This window comes from Desmodus rotundus, chromosome 4 (genome assembly GCF_022682495.2).
Source record: "Desmodus rotundus isolate HL8 chromosome 4, HLdesRot8A.1, whole genome shotgun sequence".
Lineage (NCBI taxonomy): Eukaryota > Metazoa > Chordata > Mammalia > Chiroptera > Phyllostomidae > Desmodus > Desmodus rotundus.
In genome coordinates this window covers 135,656,428-135,671,448 of record NC_071390.1, presented here as the reverse complement: position 1 = coordinate 135,671,448, position 15,021 = coordinate 135,656,428, and the positions used below count along the sequence as shown (strand labels likewise).

General features: G+C 41.4%; 1 pseudogene; it reads left to right on the top strand.

Moving 5' to 3' along the window:
- The first annotated feature begins 348 nt into the window (after nt 1-348).
- LOC112304929 (large ribosomal subunit protein eL32-like) lies at nt 349-4,448 on the top strand (annotated as a pseudogene).
- The last annotated feature ends 10,573 nt before the right edge of the window (nt 4,449-15,021 follow it).

Sequence of the window (15,021 nt, the reverse complement as noted above, 5' to 3'; positions counted from 1 at the left end):
ACCCTGTTCTCCCAAGTCTTTAGGGCTACTTCATTCATTCCTGCCGAGCACGTACCTTGTAACGCAAATAAAGTCTACAGAGAAAACAAAGTATCCCCAGCAACAAGCACCCGTGCTATGTGTTCTCCCTCCTTGACTATTGATGAAGACAAAAATTGGGAGTGTATACTAACCCCTAAAGCGTAGCAGTAATACACAACCAGATGCAAATATGGTGAACAACATTATTATTCAAGAAGAATATCAACAGCTAACATTGATTGAGTCCATACCATATAGTAGATGCCAGCCTAAGCACCGCGCATATAATAACCATTTAATCCTCGCGGCACTCTAAAGAGACAGGGAATGCTAGCATCTCGGTTTACAGGTGAGAAAATTTAGACACAGTGAGGTTAGGTGACTTACCCAGGGTGAGATGGCTACTAAGTGGCATTTCTGGCATCAGAACCAAGGCTATTTGACTATAAAGTTGATACTCTTAACCACAATATTGTAAATAATTAAAGTCCATTGTGAAATCTTAGTAAGGAATCCCTTGTTCAGTGCTTAGAGCTGGCTGTTTGGGTATCCCATATTATAAAAAATATTGGTAAGGAGAAAATAAAATAAATATCAGAAGGTCAAGTAAGAAAAAAAGGTGGACTGCTTAGGGTGTTGGAAACAAAATAAGGAGAGATTAAAAAACTACTGCCAAATAATCTGACATTAGAACACTGGGTTAAGGCAAGGGGCATACTTTAAATTCCTTTCACTGTTAATCTGATGGAACACACTTAGATTTAAAATAGATTATTGAGGAAGATGTTAGATCTCCTAGGATGCCAGCCTTTAAAAAAGAGGGCACGCATTTATTCATGGCAATGGTCCCAAACTTTGGTGTAACAATGGTGAGGAAGCTTGTGAAGTAGAAGTTTCCCAGGCCCCACATCAAACTTTTCAACAGGATTCTTAGGGCCTCATGGTAGGCGAACGAATGGCCTCTCAGAGATGTTTGCTTTCTAACCCCCAAAACTGGGAACATGTTTCCTAACATGGCAAAAAGACTTTGCGGGTGTGATTAAGTTGAAGCTTCTGAGATGAGATTATCCTGAACTGCCTGGATGGGCCCAATGTACTCACAAGGGTCCTTCAAAGTGAAAGACAGACGCAGGATGTTCAGAATCAGAGACCTGAGGACAGAAGCTAAGGTCTGGGTGAGGCAGCCACGAACCAGCAAATGCCAGCAGTTCTCAAAGCTGGAAAAGGCGAGAGAACAGATCCTGCCCTAGACCATCCAGAAGGCATGCACCCTGCCTTACTCATTTTAGACCGAGGACCTCTATCAAACAATGAATTTGTGTTGTTTTAAGCCATTAAGCTTGTAGTACTTTGTTACAACAGCAACAGAAAGCTAATACAAGGTTCAGTTTGGGAATCTGCATCTGTAACAAGCTCCAGGTGCCTCTGTTGCAGATGGACTTGGAGGAACACCACCTCAAACAGACAACCGAAGCACAGGCCTCCAGCAGCAGGATGGAGGTGAGCAATGGTTCATCTAGCTTTTCCTTTTTAAAAGGAGTCTCCCTTCCCCGGTTTAAAAAAATTCAAATAATATTCTGGTTTTTTATTTATTTTAAAAATATGGGCTATTCATTTACCACATACAGCAGTAATTGATCAGGATATACTCATGAAAGTATGTATAGATAAAAAAAAAAGCAGTCAGCTGGACCCAGGACCCCATCACTTCTGACCTGTGTATCTGTGCAAGTTTTGTCACCTCCATGAGCTCCTATTGTAAAGCCACTTGTAAGTTCTAGGATAGTAACACCAAAATATGTGTATCTTAAAGGACTTGACATAACTGCAGGTACATAATAGATGCTCAAGAAAATGTAAAAGCCTTTCCATTTTCCATCTTTCCCTCCCTCCTTCCTCAAGTGTAGTGCCAAAATACCGCCAAGATTCCATGTACCCGAGTCTTCAAATAACAGTTCACATTCAGTCTTTGTCTCTGCAGAGACCCAGAGATGAGAGGTGCTAACCCCTTCCACTTCCCAGAGTGAGGTGGGTGCTGGGCCACCCAGCCAGGACTCGCAAAGCAGATTATTTAGAACCAGTTTTTTTATATCCATGGTATGTAATCATTATACCCATGTATAATGCTCATCCTTATTTTTCCCTCAAAAATATGTGCAAAAAAAGTGTGCATTGTATATGGCGAAATACAATAGTTGCAGTTGGAGATTAAAGATGTCTCAGGAGGGTGTGATTGATGATCTGTGAATGGCCCTCTGCCAGTAGGAAGCTTGATAATTGTCCCATGCAGATAGTGTCTGATGTGTACTTCAAAAATGGTAACCTACAAGCAATTCCGTGGTTCACACTGCCAGGCGGGCAGGAGGGTGTAGTGGGCTTGTGTTGGGAGGTGGGGCGAAGAAGCTGGGGTGGTGTTTGGGAAGTTACTGTGCGCCCTCTAGTGGTGGATCAAAGGGGAGCGTTTCCTATGGGCCAGATATGGGCCACCTCGGGCCTTGCTGGGACTCTCTTAAAGCCCACGGGACTATGTGGCCTGGAAGAGCCAGGGGATCTCAGCAGAAGGAGACTGGAACTGTTCTCCCAGAATCACAGGTCGAATAGGCAGTTTTCCATGAATATAAAAGAACCAGTGTTGAGAAATGCCCAGTGGGATGCTGAGGGGCCTGAAGGACCCACCAATAACCCCCAGAATGGGTGTGAGCAGGTAGTGTGTGGGGGGGAATGGAGAAGAATAAAACTATTTTCATATGATACCCCACAAGTCCTGCTTCTTCAATAAATAACTTCTTCTTACTCAGTGTAAAGGGAAAATTATATAAGATCTTTAAGATTTTTCAGGGAAAAAATCATATTCTGGGAAACTTTGTTTTAAATTTCCTAAAGAATGTAAAGCCTATTTAATACTTTTGATCCATATAGAAATCATTTGTTCACATTTTTGTTTACAAATTCATAGGTCCTTTTTCTTTCCTCAGTAGGAAAGAGCTCAAGTGTTTCTTTCTGATTCTATCAATAATACATGCTCACTATAGGAAAATTTACCAAGCACAGAAAAGTATAAATAAAAATAGTACATAATTCCAATAATCAGTGTCGATTACTGGTAATATCTTGGACCACGTTCTTTCAGACTTTCAAATGTGTAATTCTCAGAGTTGGAAACATATGCCTAGAGATAACGTACATCAATGCCCCTGTGGAGGAAAGGGGTACCTCCAAGTCACCCTGGTTTGCAGGGCTGCCAGGCAGCCTCAGTTGAATACTCCCTGTGAGTGATCACTCACAATAAAAGGACTGGTGATAGCTCACAATCCTTCCACGTGGGCAGGTGGAATTCAGGCTCAGTTTTTCCCTTCACACTATGGTTCTGTAATTCACTACTTGTGATGATGAGTAAGCCATTTAACCTCTCCATTCCTCATTTTTCTCATCTGGAAAATGGGGGTCATAAAACAGCCACTTTATCAAATTTTGGAGTATTTAATGAAATGGTAAATATAATTAACATGGTGTCTGGTATACAGTAAACTCTCAAGAAATGTTGTTGGCTTTTTTCACACCTTTAGGCTGCTGTTTTCTGCCTGCCTTCTGGACTTCTGTAAGGTAAATTCAATCCCTTTTCCATGTGAAACCTTCAAATACTTGCAATTTCCCTCATGCTGTTCTGTGTGTCCTCTGGATGACTACAAGTTTGTCAGTGCTCTTAAAGTAAGGCCTCTCCAGTGGGAGGTAGTAACCAAGACATGTGCTGAGTGCTGACTGGCAGGTGAATAGTCCCATGCTCTGCACGCCTCTTCTCACTGTAGACTCCTACAGATGTTTACCCTGGGAAGGGATCCTGTCCATTTCTCTCACTTTTGCAATTGTTTTCAAAACCATATGAAACACTTTACATTCATCTCTATTCATCTTCATTGTTAGTTCACACTCTTGGAGGGAACATAATTCTGTCACAAAATGAGGTGATGTCTTCCTCAGCTCTGCCTATGGAGGTGGCAGCTATTTCCTACTTGGCATCATTGCTTCCCTCAGACCCCTTGTGAAACTTGAGATGTTCAAAAAGAGGACCAAGAAGTTCATCCGGCACCCGTCAGACTGATATGTAAAAATTAAGTATAACCGGTGGAAACCCAGAGGCATCAAAAATAGTATGTGCAGAAGATTCAAGGGCCAGATCTTGATGCCCAGCATTGGTTTGGGGAGCAACAAGAACACAAAGTACATGCTGCCCGGTGGCTTTTGGAAGTTCCTGGTCCACAGCATTAACGAGCTTGAAGTGCTGCTGATGTGCAACAGATCTCACTGTGCTGAAGACTGTTCACAGTGTCTCCTCAGAGAACTGCAAAGCCATCATGGACGGAGCAGCCCATCTGGCCGTCAGGGTCACCATTCCCAATGCCAGGCTGAGCAGTGAAGAAAATGAATAGACATCTTGTGTGCACATTATATTTGTGTTAATGAAACCACAAAATTCTGCCATATGGCAAAAATAGATAAAATAAGATGATAATTCTTTCCCATCTGTGCTATCTACAACTTTGTGCTCACTCCTTCCTCTTTTTTAAAAATTGAGATGTGATTTGACATACATTATATTAATTTCAGGTGTACCAAATGATTTGATATACAAGGTGTGTCTGGAAAAAGCCCAGCCATTGTTAATATAACAAGAACGGTTTGCACGACATTGATGTAACCCGGCAGCCAAGGAGAGTGGACTGTAATGTGTGTGTGTGAACAGTGATGACTTCCCTGTACTAGCCAGTGGGGGTGGTAGACACCATTGAGTGAGCATGTGTACTGTGTGGCCATCACATTCAAAAGACTGAGTAGGGAAACAAATCTGCATCAAATTTTGCATTAAGATTGAACAGTCTTCTGCGGAAACTATTCGGATGATTCAGAAGGCCACAGCTATGGGCAACGGGTGATTGACAGTTTCATCAAGGTGCCCACTCATGTATCACATCTTGGGCAGTTTTTTAGCAAAGCATCAAATCACTCATGTGACTCAGTTCCCCTACAGACTACATTTGGCATCCTTCAACTTTTGGCTTTCACCAAAATTAAAATCGTCTTTGAAAGGGAAGAGATTTCAGACCATTGATGAGATTCAGGAAAATACAATGGGGCAGCTGATAGCAATTGGAACTGTGTGGGATCCTAAGGTGCCTACTTTGAAGGGGACTGAGGCATCATTGTCCTACGTACAGTGTTTTTTGTATGTTGTATCGTCTTCAATAAATGTCTCTATTTTTCACATTACATGGTTGGATACTTTCTGGACAGACCTCGTATATACATATTGCAAAACGATCACCACAATTAGTCTAGTTAATACCCAACACCACACATAATTACAATTCAACTGTCAAATACACAATGTAGTATTAACTACAGTCACCATGTTGTACATTACATTTCTAAGACTAATTTTATAACTGGAAGTTTGTACCTTTTGAACCCCTTTGCCCATTTTGCCCACCCTCAACCCCACCTCTGGCAACCATCAATCTGTTCTTAGTATTTATAAGTTTGGGTTTTTTTTGTTATTATTATTATTATTATTATTATTCTTTTAGATTCCACAGGTGAGTGAAATCATACAATATTTGTCTTTCTCTGTCTGACTTACTTCATTTAGCATAAGGCCCTCAAGGCCCATCCATGTTGCAAATTTTGTTCTTTGCAGTGGCTGAATGGTATTCCATGGCATATATATACCACATTTTCTTTATCCATTCATCTATGACAGACACTTAGGATGTGTCTATGTCTTAGCTATTGTAAATAATGCTTCAGTGAACGTGGGGGTGCATCTATCTTTTTGAGTTACTGTTTTCACTCCCTTTGGATAAATACCCAGAAGTGGAATTGCTGGATCATATGGTAATTCTATTTTTAATTTTTTGAGGAACCTCCATACTATTTTCCACAGTTACTCCACCACATTTCTTCCTTTTCTTAGTTTTACAAACTGACTCTTTAACAAACAGGTATATGATTTTTCTGGGATTTGAGAATTTCTGGAATCTCTCTCCTCTTAAAAAATTACTGTATTTGTCTACATCATGTACTTTGTGAACCTCTCTGATTACTCATACATTATCATTACAGGTTTGGCAGCAGACCAGTAAATTCTTTTAGTACCCTGGGGTGTTATTTCTCAAGGACTGATCATTGGAACTTTTGTAAAGTGTCTTTCCAACGTCCATCTTCATCTTTCAGGGCTTCCATTTCTATTCGTGGGTCTACCTGAATGCTGCTGGACAAAGACATGAGACAAAGTATATACGATACATTTCATCCATAGTTTCCTTATTCAACCATGTTTATACTTAGATGAGAGTACGCCACTTCATATGTCATGTTGTTAGCATATCATATTGCTAAAAGTATACATGGCCTTGCTTAAGAAATGGCCTAACAAATGGAATATGATCATGGTGAGGATGGCAATAATGATGATGAATTAGTGAGAAATATTAAATTGCTTCAAATCAGGTTGCCAAGTGTTTTTTTATTTTAGAGCTCCATTCTCTTGTTCCCTATGATCTTTCTAGCAATAGAAATTTTTTAAATATACCTTTTTCTCCTGTAACTAACAAACTCATTTTGCAGAAATTAGATTTAGTAGTCACAACAGAGCATGTCTTTAGTACTTTTATAATTTTAGCTTCTTGAAATTAGTGTTATTCTTTCAACTGCATTGGATTGTAATTTGTGTAATATATCTTATGCCCTTAATCAAGTTAAACTAACATTAAATATATTCTCAACATTTTCTTATACAAATTCTATTCTATATATTGAAAACAATTAATGTGGACCATTTTACTACCCACTCCCTAAAGAGAAAAGTAACTATCCCTCTGTCTATTTAATCAATTAGACCATAATAAAGCATAATGAATTTCTCAGAGCTGAAAATCCATTGATTACAACAGATTACAGAGGAAAATGATGCATTAAATATACACATTGATTTTCTGGTTCATTCTGTCTTTGTGCGCTGGTTTCTTGACTTACTCTGTGCCAGACAGAGACCCTGTGACAGAAATTGTCTGCTATGAGAGCAGCATGACCTAATTTAACGGGACCAAGAAGACAGCTTTCAAGAGTTTAATAATTCCTTCAGTGGTCTAATTTCAAGATCGATGTCTTTTGGGAAAGTTATATAATAGCAATACCAAAGATCCAACTTTTAGCAGTTTTACTTATGTCACCGCTCTGTCACTCATCATCCCACGTTGTGACTAAATACTAAGACAATGATGTGTTCAAGTCCACGTGTTTCCTTAAAAGCAAACAAACAAACTTGGAATTTTGGATGACCAAAAGTAAATTTCATGTTAGGAAACTGCCAAGATTTTTGGCATTCAAATTGCTTTTACAAAGCAACACTGGGATGAGTCAAGTACAACTGAATCGGGAACATATGGATTACATTCTTTCTTAAGTACATGTGAGTTTAAAAACGAAGGGGAAGAGAACTTGCCAATGTGTTACCAAAACAAAAACTTTTAAAATCACTTGAGACAGTCAACAGACCCCAAACACAGCTGTGTTCTTTTAGGTCTAAAAAACTGTATTTTCCCTCAGATGTTTTAATATGTTAATTTAATTCCTGTTGAGTGTCTACAGCATATTAGGCACCTTGGAGAGCTTACCAAGTCTGAAGTAAGGGCTTTCTATTTGGAAACATGGACTCTAATGAAATGATTAGCACAATTCTCTTCCTGTTTTCCACATCTATCACATCTATTAGAATAACTGGCTTTTTTTTTTTTTAAATATCTGCGTGGCAATGGGCATCATTGTCAGTTCTGTTTCTGCAATGGATTTTTATGGTCTAAACCCAATTAATGGAAGTGAGCTTCTTGGAGTGAGTTACCTAGGGAAGTGGCGGAAGGCAAGAGAGGCTGTGCCATGTTGAGAGACAGCCTCCAGGGGAAGAGGAAGAGCCAAACACGAGTTCTCATAGACACCAGATTTGCTGTACTGTTTCTTGCTCTGGCATGGTGATCAGAGCTTGGCTTAGTAGTGTTGCCCTTTTCTTTAATTTTTGTAAGATGGGAGTTTTCTCAGTCTGGGTAGTTTTGCGAGGGTCAGAAATTTCCCAACGTTTCTACATTTGTCTTTTAACGGTGAGTCACATCACACACGAGAACTATCTAGCTCAGCTGAGCTCTACTCTGGCATGATGTGGTCCACCAGGCAGAGATGAGCCTGGTTAAAGCAGCTTCTGGAAAGGGAGTTTTCTTTACTTGATTTTACTCACTGTGGTCACCAGATTCCTAATGGCAACCAGTAGATGGGATTGTCCAGGCCAGGTAGGTTGCAATAATATCTCAGTTGTTCTTTAACTCTAGAATTTATAAAGGCAGCAGAAGATAAGTTGGCCATAACTGATTCTTATATTAAATTATGTACTAACAATTGATGTAATTTTTACTGCATAAGAAACAAGCAGAAGTCCACATATCAAACTATATTTAGTAGGCAGTGGGATGATGACATAAATTTCCAGTTCCTTCTCCTAGGGAACCACCTGAAACCCTTAGTCAGAATGGCTAAGAGAACAGCTTTTCCTCTAGACTGAAATCCGTTGCCTGCTTTTTCCAGGTTCTGCTGATGCTTGTCTGCATGTTCCTTAGTGGATCTGTGTAGGGTGCTACTGCCTGGTATCAGAGTCCTTACTACTATTTGCACAAAAATTTCAGCTTATGCCTGTTGTTTCTGAAAAATTGCAGTTGATGTGGACTTTATCAGTGATATTCCAGTGCTGTCCTGAGAATATTGCTTTCTATAAAAGACTCTACCAACAACGCATATACTTTTTTTTAGAATGAACTTAAATAATTGTCTTATTCTGGGACAGTTTCTCTTTCCATTGGAGAGGTCCGACACCCAGGTTGATTTTAATCTGAGTGTTTTGTTTTCTGCACAGCCTGTTCTGCTGTGTGGGGTTCTCCCATCCTAGAACAATGGAAACTGAGATCCTAGGAAAAGTAACCTCTTGAACTGAGAGTAGACTCCCCCCTCCCCTCCCACCCCCACCCCCAACATTTCCCTTGTTCTGCTTTTCACACTGTGGAGAAATTCAACTCAATAAATATTTATAAGGTGACTCTATGTCCCAAGCACTGAGCTAGGTGCCAGGGACAGAAAGACAGGGTCCCTGTCTTCCAGGACCATGTGACCTAATGGGGAAATTAGAAATGTATTAATACTATTAGTACAATGCAGTAGAAGAATGCAGTAGATGGGATGCGTGCACAGAGGAAGTGTACACAGCCCCTGGGGGTGGTGAAGGAGTGAGGTGTATTAATTCTTTGTGGTTGCTGTAGCAAATAACCACAAACTTGGTATCTTAAAGAAAGAGATACACATGTATTCTCTTATAGTCCTGGAGGTCAGAAGTCTGAAATGGCTTTCACTGGGCCAAAGCCAAGGTGTTGAGAATCCATTTTTGCCTTTCCTAGCTTCCAGAGCTGCATTCCTTGCATTCCATGGCTCATGGTCCCTTCCTCCTTTTCTAACAGCACCTTAGCATCTTCAAATCTCTCTTTGATCTATCTTCACATCACCTCCTCCTTTTCTGTGCAGTGAAATCTTCTACTTCTCTCTTATAAGGACACTCATGATTGCATGAGTGCCCACCAAGATAATCCAGATAATCTCCCCATCTCAAAACCCTTAATCACACCTGCAGAGTCTGTTTTGCCACATATGATAACATTCACAGGATGCAGAAATTAGGACCTGGTATCTTTGAGGGCCATCATTCAGCCTACACAGGAGGTAACATCACAAAGCCGGTCACAGTGACAGGATTCCTCACAGAGTGTGTGAGAAGCACTCATAGCCTAGAAATGTTGGAGCATCAAATGTGAGGCAGATCATGCTTTGTCAGGAGGGAGGAGCCAACTGTAGAGGATGACACACGCCATGCTAAATCATTGTAGGTTCTAAGGGACTCTTTGAAGGTTTTTAAGAAGGGCAACAATGTCGTCAGATTAGCAATTTAAAGAGGTTATTCTGGAGGATAGATTCAGGAAGGTAGCTAGAAGTGAGAAATAATCAGAGTCTAAACCAGAACAGGTATTAGGATGAGAAGATGTACTGAAAAAGATAGTTTTCAAGGTAAAATCAATAGGAATAGTCACTAGTTGAATGGTGTGGTGAGAGAGAGAGAGGAATCTGGGATTATCCCAAGCTTTTTGCCTTGGTAGAGAGTGGCCCCATTACCTGTAAGTACAAGAAGAAAAACTATGTTCAAGGGAAGGAAAATTGTCTCATAGTTTGACTATGTCAAATCTGAAGATAACCTGTTGGCAAGGTCATTGTCATGGGCTTATGACCTGCGCAGTCACTCAGGGTCTGACACATAGAGCCTCACTTTTATTCAGTGCTCTGCGGTCAACATTTAGAAACAGAGGCACCATATTTTTATTTGGCACAAGGTCCTGCAAATGATTTAGTCAGTTCTACCTGCAGGATAAGAATCCAGGGTTAGAGCCATTGTCTTCAAAGTTTTGAGCATGGGTTTCCTTAAGGCAGAAATGCAGATTCACAGCATCTATCAGTTCTACTGTTTCCCAATTAACCACTCAGAGCCCAAAATATACACCCTAAGAGAAAGTCATGTATCCCAAATTAAAGGCTCTTGAATCAAAATGAAGTGAATAAAAAAGGCTCTCCTTGCCCTGGCCAGTGTGGCTCAGTTGGTTGGGGCGTTGTTCAGTAACTAAAAGTTTGCGGGTGCAATCCCCAGTCCAAGTGCATACAGAAGGCAACCGATTGATGTTGCTCTCTCACCCTTCCTCTCTCTCTCTCTTAAGGAAAGAACAAAAACCTTGATTTAGGATCTCTCTTTGATGGGGGACTCATGAGTTGGAAAATATTAGATTAATTAATAGCTAATAAGCTTAGTAATCAATGCATGGAAAAACCTATTGTTCCAGGAACTGAAGGTATGACCCACCCTGACTCCAGGAGACCATAAGCAGTTCCACCTTCGTGCCTCTGGAGGACTGCAAGCAATCAAGATGGTATCTGAGCCATTGTGTTCCAGGGTGAGACACCCATCAGGACACAGATAAAGACCACGACTCAAGGCACATATAAACACCACTGCCCAAGACACAGATGAAAGAATGCTACAGCTTTTATCTGATTAACTTTTCCCCAGAATTCCAAACCCCTTATCTACACTTTCTTCTTCTTATAAAAAGGGTCAGTTTAAAATGTAATTTAAGACAGTCTGTTAGTGTACAAATCCCCATCTTTTCAGGTTGCCAGCCATCTGAATAAAGCGCCCATAAGTATTCAATTCTTGTCTCTGCTTATTGGTTCTGGTAGTGACAGGCAACACGAACACCAGTTTTCCGGTTACATCTTCTCCACCAGCCTCCACTCTGAGGCTCACAGACATTAAATGTCAGAGCCTGAAGGCTTTTGTGTAAGTAAATTTGCTGAACAGAAGAGCTAATTTCCATGGAGTCTATTAATTCCTCTCGACTAAAGAGCTACCTAGGACATCTCCTTGGAGACAGTAGAGTAGATATTAACATTCAGAAAAGTGGTCTTAATTTTTTTGTTGTGAACTGGAAAGTTCCTAGAATTACAGGGAGTAGCACCTTGCCCTTGCCTCCACCCCTCTCCACCCCCCACGACCCCTCCCCTGTCACAGGCTGCTGGCCACCTCAGCCCTTCTTATCACTTACACCAGTGAGGGTAAGGGATAGAGAGCCAGTTCATCTTCCTTTGTGAAGTCAGGCTCTCCAACATTTTCAGAGCAAGTCCTGAGTATGGGAGAAGCCCCAGCCTCACAAGGTAGCTGTCTAAATATCTTGTCCCATTTTTTGCTATACCTAGATACAGAAATCATTTCAGACTCCTGTTTCTGGCTTCCAGATCTCAGCTTCCTGGTTTTAGTTCTGATTCCACCTTAATTGGTCCTTCTGGACTTAATCCTTTACTTCCTAGAGTGGCTCACTCTGCTGCTCTACTTTGCAGTTTGAGTTAGAGGACACAGAGGGGTCAGACAGAGACCCATGACAGAGACAGCAGAATGCTCATGTAGTCACTGTCTTTCAGTTCCCACCTATGGCCTTCCAGGTCCAGAAACTCTCTTTCAAGAGTGAACTCAGACTGGAAATTTAAAGATGCATAAACCAGAAAGAGAACTTATTTAAATAGTAGGGGCAAGAGAAGGAAGTAGGTAATCAATTCCTTTCTAGAGAGAGAAACTCTGGTGCCATCTGATTCCTTTTGGATAACAAGATATGTAGGACACTAAATTATTTATTAGAAAGTTGTTTAAGAGAGAACCAACATGGCAGCGTAGGTAGACACACTGCGTTTCCTCGCACAACCAGAATTGACAGAAAATCGAACAGCAAGGAAGTCCGACACCAAGTAGATAAAAAAGAAACATAAATCCAAACTGGTAGGAGGGGCAGAGACGGGCAGCCCGGGCGGAGAGGACTCACGTGGCAGTGGCGGGACCGAGACTGGCGGAGTGTGGGATGAAAGGGGCAGGCAGTCTGATCACTAGCAGACCCTGTGGCCACACATTCGTGCACAGATAAACCGAGAGGGCTGGACTCAGAGTGGCAGAGAACAGGGCAGGCAGAGCGGCAGGTAGCACCCTGTGGCCCCACACTCGCGCACAGATAAACTGCAATGAACTGTGGGGAGCTAAGCAGACCACGTAACCCAGGGCTCTAGTGCAGGGAAATAAAGCCTCAAACCTCTGATTGAAAATGCCTGTGGGTGTTGGGCAGCAGCAGGAGAGACTCCCAGCCTTGCAGAAGAGGTCGTTGGAGAGACCCACAGGGGCCTAGAGTGTGCACAAGCCCACCCACTCAGGAACCAGCACCAGAGGGGCCAAATTTGACTGTGGGGAGTGGAGTGAAAGATTGAAGTCCAGTGGAGAGTGGAGCAGGCGCCATTGCTCCCTCTCGGCCCCTCCCCCATGTACAGCATCACAGTGCAGCAACCAGCGTTGCCCCACCCCGGTGAACACCTAAGGCTTCGCCCCTTTAAGTAACAGATACGCCAAGACAAAAAAAAAAAAAAAAAAAAGCCCCAAATGACAGAACACTTCAAAGCTCCAGAAAAAGTACAACTAAGCGAGGAAGAGATAGCCAACCTATTGGATGCACAGTTCAAAACATTGGTTATTAAGACGCTCACAGAATTGGTTGAATTTGTTCAAAAACTAGATGAAAAAATGAAGGCTATGCTAAGAGAAACAAAGGAAAATGTACAGGGAACCAATAGTGATGCAAAGGAAACTGGGACTCAAATCAATGGTGTGGACCAGAAGGAAGAAAGAAACATCCAACCAGAAAAGAATGAAGAAACAAGAATTCGGAAGAATGAGGAGAGGTTTAGGAACCTCCAGGACATCTTGAAACGGTCCAACATCTGAATTATAGGGGTGCCAGAAGGAGAAGAGGAAGAACAAAAAATTGAAAACTTATTTGAACAAATAATGAAGGAGAACTTCCCCAGTCTGGCAAAGGAAATAGACTTCCAGGAAGTCCAGGAAGCTCAGAGAGTCCCAAAGAAGCTGGACCCAAGGAGGAACACACCAAGGCACATCATAATTACATTAGCTAAGATGAAACAGAAGGAGAGAATCTGAGAAGCAGCAAGAGAAAAGGACACAGTTACCTACAAAGGGGTTCCCATAAGACTGTCAGCTGATTTCTCCAAAGAGACCTTTCAGGCAACAAGGGGCTGGCAAGAAGTATTCCAAGTCATGAAAGGCAAGGGCCTACATCCAAGATTACTGTATCCAGCAAAGCTATCATTTAGAATGGAAGGGAAGATAAAGTGCTTCTCAGATAAGGTCAAGTTAAAGGAGTTCATCATCACCAAGCCCTTATTATATGAAATGTTAGAGGGAGTTACCTAAGAAAAAGAAGATAAAAAATATGAACAGTAAAAATGACAGCAAACTCACAGTTATTAACAACCACACCTAAAACCAAAACAAAAGAAAACTAAGGAAACAACTAGAACAGAAACAGAACCACAGAAATGGAGATCACATGGAGGGTTATCAATAGGGGATTGGGAGGGGGAGAGAGGGGGGAAAGGTACAGAGAATAAATAGCATAAATGATAGGTGGAAAATAGACAGGGGGAGGGTAAGAATAGTTTAGGGAATGTAGAAGTCAAAAACTTATATATGTCCCATGGACATGAACTATAGGGGGGGAATGTGGGAGGGAGGGTGTGGGCAGGATGGAGTTGAGTGAAGGGACGGAAATGGGACAACTGTAATAGCATAATCAATAAATACATCAAAAAATAATAATAAATTAAATAAATAAATAAAAAATAAAAAAGAAAGTTGTTTAGAGCAATGGGAGTAGATTTTCTTGCGGGATATTTTATCCATGACATGGTGAAGTTAAAGATCTACCCCGGAACCACATGGGAGTAACTAAAAGTCATATTTGGGAACTTTCCTCCGTGGATAGTTGGCAGAAACAGTGCAATGGATTCCCTAAACCCACTTGGACACACCGAGTCCTTGCATCCAGGTGGTGTCATGTGACTGGTTCCAGCTAATGGGGTGGGAGCAGAAGGGATGTGTATCATTTGCAGTCCTGGCCTCTAAATCTCCCACTCCCACACTGGCTCTCTTTCTCCTGTCATCCTTTGACAGGGTGTGGTATTCCCACAGTGGAACCAATGTGGGAAAGCCTGGCTACATAAATGACTGTGTGGGGACCCTCCCCTCACTTCTGGTGTACACTCAGTGTGAGGGGGAAATACATTTGTTGTGGTTAGTCGCTGAGATTTCAAGGTTGTATCTTACAGCAGTTAACCTATCTTGAAAGCTGATGTTATCTAGTAAAAATTTTTTTCAAGGTTAAAAAAATTATTAAATAACTTTGTTTTGAAATGAAATATATTACATTTTTTTAAAGGAAGAGAAAGTATAAAAACCAGGGCCAGCTGCAGCTGGTGTGGCTC